Raw genomic sequence first — 9,868 nt, forward strand, 5'->3', positions numbered from 1 at the left:
GTTGGAATTAATAGCATATGCTTTTGCTATTATTTCCTAAGCAAACTACGTAAGGACCATAGGGAAAGCCTATATAAACAGGGCTTGGGTGGTTCATGAGACATATCTTCATATCTTCATAGTTCATTGAGAACTGAATAGCTTGAGAGCTAATTCTTCTTGTATTGTGAAGAGGATTTCCACTTGATTGATAATACATGGTTGGGGTTTTATGCTGGTGCTTTCCCTTGGATATATCTTGTGTTATGTGTGATTAATTCTCTTGATCAGTTATGCATGTTTCTACTTGATGTTGCTCATGATTTCGATTATGCTTCCGCTTAATGTTTTGTAGAAGTAGAACAAGTATTATGCTTTAGGACATTGCATATATTGGTTTGTTCTACATGTGAAATTTCTACAACAATTATGCTCCAAAGTTCATACAAGGTTTCAGCCCATAATAACTCAAATGAGGAGCTATTTATACAAAACTAAATATCTATTAGAGATATTTCTTACAACATTTTAAAAAAAATAGTAAAATATAATAGGAAATTGAAAACTTCTAAGTGGTGGCACTATTCTTTAGGAATCCATTGATGACTAGTGCCCAAATAGTTATGCCCAGCTGTCTGTTGGTTGAAGATGAAAATTACTCAATTACTTCATAGAAGTGATCCCATATTTGTTCACTTGGTATGGTGAGATTTGCCAATTTCCTGTAAACTTCATCTAGTTCTGTGTATTTCACAAAAGTGGGCTTATTTATAAAAATATGTTTTATTTCATTCTTAATGGTCAAATCAAAATCTAAATATTCTAATGCTTGCTTCCTTGTAATGTGCCCTTTTATGCCTACAAAACTTGATCTTTCAGTTGCTATGTTGTAAAGTTTCTAGCAGTAATCATCCAAATTGATAAGCCTATCATTTTGAGCTACTAATCTCGAAGATCCTCTCTGATTAAGTTAAACTTAAAGTGAAACCTTTGAACAAAGGTCCTTAATAATTGACATTTAGTTTCTATTTGTGTCATGAAGTTCTTCTTTTGGAGAACATTATTGATCTCCAAAAAAATTTATGTTCTATCTAAAATTTATGTTTGCTCCAACTCTGTCCTACTCTTTGAATTAAGAACTCTGATCATATCAATAGCCTCACTTCATTTATCTTTAAGCAATTGTTTCACTTCATCAATGGCTACTTGACATTTGTTGATGAGTTCCTCTTGCTTGAAAACAATCTAAATGGATGGCCATATTTCAGTTATGGCTTGACTAATGTCTGCCCAAATTCTTTCCTTAGCATAGGCTAAGGTATATTCCATGAGTGACTCACTCTATAGTTATTCGATCGTTTTCTTAAACCTATGTGTTTTCTGCATTTCCTCAACATAAAAACTGTCATTCTTTATTTTATCTGCTTCCAAAGTCTGGAATTTCTTATGGAGCCTTTCATTCTCTTTCTTTTGATGAATGAGTTCCTATGAAATTTTGTTCAAATCCTCTGTCGTCGATGTAGATTCCCCTTGGGCTGATGAATATGTAATAGGAATAGTTGTGATGGGGGTTATAGATAATTGAGTAAATTGCTCTTTTTCTTTAAGCAACTTCTCGATATGTTCCTCCATGGTTTTAATCTGTACATTTTTCTCAATTATCGGATTGATCATTTCTTCCTTATGTTGTTCAGTGTACTATTTCCTCATTTTGGTGTCCTCTGTAGAAGGCATTTTCAACTATTTTATCAATGCTTCAATATATGTGTAATTCCTTCTGATTATATGTTTTGTTTCTTTTACATCAGTAGGGTCATATCCTATTTTAATGACTAAGTCCTCCAATGCCTTAACCCTATTATCCTTAGCAAAGATGATGTTTTCTCAATTTTCAATTGAGACTGCACATTGAACATAGTAGTTTTAAACTTAGACAATGCCATAGCAGTGTTGGTCATGGTTGAGAACAACATCTCACCAGAATGCCTATGCATGTCCATTTGGTCAATTGGATGAATCTGATTGGCATCAAATGAGACTATAGTTTTCTTATAATCAGAAGAACCTTTGGGAAAAGGTACTTGAGCCTACAGAAAGGCCATCTACATTCTTCCCTTCTCACTATCAAATGTTATCAGTAACCTATGTTGTGAAGTGGAAGTCTGCTTCTAGAACTATGCATAGACATTAGCTTTTAAATCTTCATTCTTCTACTTGACCTCAAGAAAGTTATTGAAAAAATTTGACTCCTTTGTTTCACTTGGTCCAACAGACAGAGTAATTTCTAGCAAATTTTGTGAAGCAAAAGAGGAAGAAGGAGTAGTAATTACATGATCCTCAGTGCCTATAGATACATGTGAATCATCTAGATTGATGACAACAGGATCCTTTTGACCTTGAGTTGCAATAGTAGTAGTACCCTTTGATTCAATCCTTGGTTTCTTCTGGTAGTGGATGAATTCCTTTTCTCCAATTGTTGATGATAATGATCCTTCCCTAGGCCTTTTGCCAAGCTTAGTTTGAGAAACTAGAGTTTGATGAGTAGAAGGAGGCAAGACTTTTTCCTTTGCTTCTTGAAGAATATTCTCTTCCCATTATTCCTAATTTCTAAATTTCTCAATCTCAGGCCTCGGTGTGTGATTATAAGGAGTAGTCTTAATCTCCACCCTTAAATCTAAAATAATGTTGAATGGATCATAGGACCAAGTGAAGCTAAGTTGAAAACCCATTTATTTTAGTATGGCATCTTCCTCTGAGCCAGTTGATATGGTGTTGCACTTGAATGACCCAACCTGTGCTTTAATCTTAAACTGTGATTTTCTCTTTCCTAAGATGAAATGTAGCCCATCCATATTCATCATTTGCCTGATATATTCCAAAGAGAAAATTCTCATTGGAACATACTTTGGCAAATTATATGGAGCCAACTCACACCCATATACTCTGATCTCTATGTAGTTCTGGTAAAGATACTAGTCTCTTGTTTTGGCTTGATCACTAAGGTGCAAGATCCTCTTGATTTCAAGACTAAATCTTGGTTCACTTTGACTGTTGAAAAGTTGTGTTATTGGGTGAATGAAACAGTCTATGAAATCTACGAATTTGAATGCAACTGAGTTCCTTCTAATCAAAAAGGTCCAATGAATAACTGATTGATCTTCTTGCTTCTCATCTTGCTTGTGCAAAACAATGGGCAATTTGTCTCCCTGCTGAAAAATAAACATGTGAAATAAGACAGAAGAGTATTTGAATGCTCCTTCAGTTGTAATATTCATATTCTTCTCATGCATTGCATTAGTAGAAAATCAATTGTAGTTATACATGAAGGTAGGCTTTTTTCTTTTGAAAATATAGACAAATAACCTAAGATAACCTCGTCTACCCATTGATCTGATGGGTAGCCTAACAGGTAGGAAATGAGGGAAATGATTTTCTTGGCTCTCTCTAGAAACATGGATGCTGAGTAAGGAGGAATTTTCTGGGGAATCTCAGCAACTTCAGGGAGAAAAATCTCGTATCTAAGATCTCTGAGGGAATGTAAGTTTATGATATAGGTCAATCAAAGATGCATGGAGAAAAAACTGAGGGAATCACTCTTAGTTAACAAAAGCATTTTGTTTATGGATTCAACAGTGATGGTTATCATAATGTCACCATTATGAGCCACTACTATTCTTTGCAAGGGATTATACTTGGAGTGACACCAAATAACCAAATCGGGGAAAGAATGAGCTTGGGGAAACATGTATAGAGGAAGGTTTGATTCCCAGAGGTTTATTTCATCCTCTTAATCAAGGTATGTTTTCTTGAACCAATTGTGCAATTCGAGCATGTCAAATTCACACTCAGTATCTATGATTATGAAGTATTGATCGGCTAATGGGATATGGTCTAGGTCAAGAGAATCGGGAATTTGCGGGTTTTCCTATGTTGAAGAAGAACCACTGGAAGATTTTTCCTTCTTCTTAGGAACCATAATATTAGATAGAAATGGTAATATGACATAGAACTGTAGAGATAGTTGAGAAATGATTCAGGTTACAAACCTAGCTCAATAGTGAATTTGCATGAAACAAAATAATTTAGAAGCAACGGAACAGTAAGAAAAGAAGCTATAATAGGGACAGCGAGTATTTACAGGGAAATTTAAGCTAGTGTTACAGCAAAAGCTGTTAATAACAGGCTAATCAAAAAATTAATAACTTAACGGGAAAGGATTGTAGCAACAGATAAGCATTTAGAGTGCAACGGGAAAGAATTTATTCAGCAATGGATAAAGCATTTATTCGGCAATGGATAAAGCATTTATTCAGCAATGGATAGCGGGAACAGTTAATAGGAACAGTTATGAAAATAGGTGGAGGGCACGTGGCAAGAAAGGATTGGACAAAGGTGGCGCAGGAGGATTTTACATTGAGGTGGCATCGGAAGATGCGGGAGGGGGAATAGTAGATTTCAGAGGAGGGGTAGTAGTAAGTAGTTTAGAGCGGGGGAGGAGGGGTGTGAAGCGTTTAGAGGGCAAAACGTAGGTGGGGGTGCTAGGTGAATGAAACCAATTTCCACACCCCCCCCCCCCATTGTTATCTCATTTTGTAGCAGGGGGTGGGATGCAAAGTGCTTCCCTGTCGTTGATCTGCGTGGAAAGAGTGGTTGTCATTGATTTCGGTTCAATTGTTAACACTTGCCAACAAAAGATTTTGTCATATATGAATTTGATCATAAAGCATTAAAACATGTTTTTTTTTTACAGTTGTTAATCACTGCTTAACCGGGGTAATTAACGATAAAATAAAAAATAATCTAAACATTACTTAGGCCAAAATTTAAGCATATTATGCCTTTTATTTATCATAATCTATCCTAGTTTCTTATTTTCAACCAAGATTAAACTATTTGGTTGAATCTATTCTCTAATCTAATATACAAAAATTTAAATGATTTGATCAAGATTAAACAATTTGATTCAGATCAAAATAAAAGGTTGTGGCATAAAAACAAAGTGCACACAAAACCTTTGTTATTACAAAATGAAATTTATTCATTAAGTGGCATTTAAACAAGCACACTTATGAAAATCTTTTGACTTTATTTTGATGGGGTTTTATTTCATTTTTTTTTCTATTTTTTCAAATATGCATTTTTTTCTTTATTTTTTAGAATATCCTCTTTTGTAAAACAAGACTAACTTATCAAAAATAAAGCATGTTACAAAACCTCACTCTAAAAGAAACTACACTTTCTGAGCTTAGCATACAACTGATGCTCTCTCAACAATCCCAACATTGCTACTAAATGCTCAGCATGATCGTCCTCATTTTTAGAATATACCAATATATCATAAACGAATATAATAAAAAACTTATCCAAATACGGATGCAACACACTATTCATCAAGAACATAAATGTAGTTGGAGCATTAGTCAAACCGAATGAAACTACAACAAACTCATAATGCCCATACCTGGTCTGGAAAGTTATCTTGTAAATTTCTTCCTCTTTGATGCGTGCTTGATGATATCTGGATCTCAGATCAATCTTTGAGAACACTTTTACTCCCTTCAGCTGATCGAACAAGTCATCAATCCTCGGCAACGGATACCTATTCTTGATGGTCACTTTGTTCAGCTACCTTTTTTCAATGCATAATATGAGAGTTCCATATTTCTTCTTCGTGAATAATACTAGTGCACCACAAGATGATGCACTTGGCCTAATGTATCCCTTGTCCAACATTTCCTTTAACTACAACTTCAACCAACTCTGGTGTGCTCATCCTATTAGGTGCCTTTGATCTTGGAGCTGCCCCTGGCACTAACTCAATAGAAAAGTATACCTCCCCATGAGGTGGAAACTCTGATATGTCCTTAGGAAATACATCCTTGAACTGTTGTAGAACTTGGTACTTGCTCAACACATATGCATCCTCAACTTCCTTACCCTTGTCACTAGAAATGTGAACTACAAATAACAGACACTCTTTCGTATGACTACCCTTTGCCTGCATATCTGTCACCATCCTAACCGATGTGGCTTTCTTCTTACCCTGTAAGACTCTTGGTTCTCCATTTTCATCAACACACTCAATGGCTTTGTCATAACAATCCACTTTGGTCCTATGAAGATACAATCAATCCATGCCCAAAAACATATTGTATGACCCCAACAGTAATACATTCAGATGCATACCATTCAAATCAAATGCATAAGATCTTACTGAAAGATGCACTCGCTTGTTTGTACCTGTAGCCAACTGCACTAACCAGGATTATGCATGCAATTCCTTACTCAAAACACACTTATCCACCAAGTCAAGACTAAGATAGATATAATTAGATCTAGGGTCAATCAAAATAGAAATAGCTTGATCACAAATCTTACCATCCATCACAATGATAGATTTCTGGTGCTTTGCTTATCTGTTGTCCACGATTGCATAAATACGAGGAATAATCTACCCCACATCCCCAACAGTTTGCACCTCCTATGAACTGTATATATTAGGCCTACCACCTTGATTTTGTGGACAATCTCTCCTCAGGTGTTCCTCACCACATGTCCATCACTCTAATTGTCCAATACCATTTCCTTTATGTTGTTGTTGTGATCCATGCCCTTCTCTAGCTGCATTAAACATTTTTTTCAGTGCCACATTTTCTTTCTCCTCTACATTTTGAGGCCTTTCTCTCTTAGGATGCCATTTACCTTTACATTTGTCTTTTCCTTTCCATCCTTGCTGATATTCATTCTTATGCTTTGACTATTGACAATAATGCTTCAATTTCCCAATAACTTCCTCAAGTGACTGAGGCTCATCATACTCAATCTGATCTCTAAATTTTAATGGAAAACCACCAACAAATCGTTTAACTTTAGCCTTCTCATCTGTAAGATACGGTACATACCTCAATAGCTCGAGAAACTTGGTCATGTAATCTTCATCTGTCATTGACCCCATCTTTAGCTCATAGAATTATTTGGCCTTAATATCATAGTATCTTTCTAACAAGTACTTCTTCCTAAAAATCCTCTTGAACTCATGACAACTCAAGTCATCTGTCTTGATGTCTTTGACCCGCTTCACATCTTCCCACCAAATTTCTGCTTTACCTTTCAAGTTGAAGATAGCAATTATGACCTTCATGTTATGTGTGTACTCATGCAACTCAAAGAATTTGTTCATCCCAAGTATCCAAGCCTCTGCATCTTCCATCTTCTTCACATCTCCATTAAAAGTAGGTGGCTTTTCTTTCTTAAATTAATCTAGTAAGTATCCCCTATCCTCTTCCTATAAAGATGATAATGATGATGATCATGGTGCCTCTCAAAACCATAACTAGAATAGTACCTGTACTCTTCACCCCTCCTATTTGGAGTGTCCAAAAACCTGCCATCTCTCACCATGTCAGCTCTATTTGTCCTATGTCTACCAGGAGGCCTACTTCCATATGCCCCATTAGTTATGTCCTCATGTCCATGGCTGATCCGAAGTGGCCCTTGTCGTTGCAGGTTTGAAAAACCTTGAATGAGTATTACACTAACCTCTGCTTGTTTCCCTTGTTCCTGTATGATCCTATCATTGTTTGCCTTACAACTCCTTATCTCTTCCTTCAAGCTTCTCAATGTGTCTAGCAAATCAGAAGAGTGCCCACCATGCTGCTCATCTGATTCATAGGGAGAGTCTTTGTATTATACCATCTTTCTAGCCATTTGATCTCTTTCCTGCAAGGCATACTATGTCAGATAAACTAAATCATAATAAACCAATGTAACTTAGTATAATTTGGGGAGGTTACCTCATCTACAAGATCATCCAAATCAATGTGATACATATATAACATAATCATAACAACATATAGACATGTACAAATAAGTGCATCAACACATAAACATCATTCTAGTTAGAGTCCAGTCATCCATTAGAGGAATTTTGAGGTCTAAAATGGGCCTCCTAAGAAAAATGTATAACCAAAATAAAATTTATAATAACCAATAAGATTCAAGATGATGATGTCAACCATGAGGGATGATTCACCATTTTTGGAGTAAAAATGTAAAAAGATTAAAAAATAATAAAATAATAAAACTATTTTTTCAACTCATATTTTCAATTATATCCCTAATGCTTTACTCAAATTTCAAGAGAGAGCATTGTTTTGATGCAAAATTTAATTCCTCATCCAAAGAGTACCCATGTTGCATACTTTCGATGGACCCTGCTACACGAAAAATGAGAAATACATGAAAAACGTGATTGCAATCATGTTTTTTCATGTATTTCTCATTTTTCATGTAACAGGGTTCATCGAAAGTATGCAGCAAGGGCACTCCTTGGATGAGGAATCAAATTTTTCATCCAACGAGTGTTCTTGCTCGAAATTTGAGTAAACACATAGGGAGATAAGTTGAAAGTATGAGTTGAAAAAGTATTTTTTTCTTTTTTCCCTCTAAAATTTGATGATGTAATCTAATTTTATTTTATTATTTCCACTATTATTTTATAATTTCCTTAGGAGGCCCATTTTAGACCTCAAAAATTCCCCTAATGGATGCATGACCTTATCGAATACACATACCATGACCTCATGCACAACAACAAAAACCATTACGCCATTGTACACATGGCCAAATGCAAACATCAACATGTATAAACAATGCATAATCAACCACACATACACAAGAACGCATGTAATCAAGCATAAGCGAACAATACTTGTAACCAAACCTATAAGAATGGTACATATAACCAAACATATAAGAATTCAACCTAACATGCAAGAATGTAACCAAGTGACCTATAAAACATGTAAGTGACATATAACCAGTCATAAACTCATTACGGTGCATCCCACAATAACAACATCAACTTCCACATGGCAACATCACTACAACCATGATCAACATTATGAAAATTCAACAATCACATGGAATGGAAGTGTAAGAGACACACATGTAACTGACATGCATGCATGACCAACACACAACCCACCTAGCCCGAGGGGTGAACCATGTTGTGATACCACTCTGTAACACCCTCCTCCCACATCTACCAAAGTAACTGGACAACCGAAGTAAACATGTGACGAGAGGATACCATGATTGGATTCAACCTCCTATGTGACCTTAAGTAAATGGAATTGATGAAACCACAACATATAGGACTTCCACATTAGCTATAGGACCCCTGAGAACCATTCCAACACTTCAGGCAACTTGCCCTTGGGTCCCAGTGAAGTTTTTGATCACTTGACCTCTAGACGCTCTCATGCTATGGGCATGCCAGCGTCCAGGGACCTTTGGACGCTCTCACAGGCATGCAAGCCAATGTCCAAGGACCATTTTGTCCAATTCTGTGCCAACGTCCCTAAGATTTGAGCCACTTTTTCAGGCCCAAAACCCAGGTCATTGCCTAGAATGGAATGACATCTTCAAAGAATTAAAATAACAGGGAAACAATGATGCAAAATAAATTAGTTGAACAAGCCCTTAACCAGACCCCTACTAGCCATGACAGGGATTTCGCCAAACATATCACAAACATGTAATCTATAGGTGTTAACAACATATTTAATCATAGGGATCTCGTACTTATCTGAGAATGGCTAAGAACCATTGTTTCCTCATGTCATTTGCTTCATTATTATCTGATAAGTCATAGATACATTTTCCATTCATTTACAAGTAAAAACATGATGAGAGCCATACATAGTTGTTGTCATAAAAGATATACATAACCAGCATAGTAAAAACAAAAATACCATAAATACATCACCTATAGAATCCATATATAAACCAGTACATTTACACATGACAACCAAAGGAATGAATTTCTCATTAATGAATGTAGAAACCAACTGGGAATGGGACTACCACGTTCCACCCAACCATAGAT

The sequence above is a fragment of the Pinus tabuliformis genome, chromosome 3_2 (genome assembly GCF_031772625.1).
Source record: "Pinus tabuliformis cultivar Carrire ecotype Pingquan chromosome 3_2, CPIR1, whole genome shotgun sequence".
Taxonomy (NCBI): Eukaryota; Viridiplantae; Streptophyta; class Pinopsida; order Pinales; family Pinaceae; genus Pinus; species Pinus tabuliformis.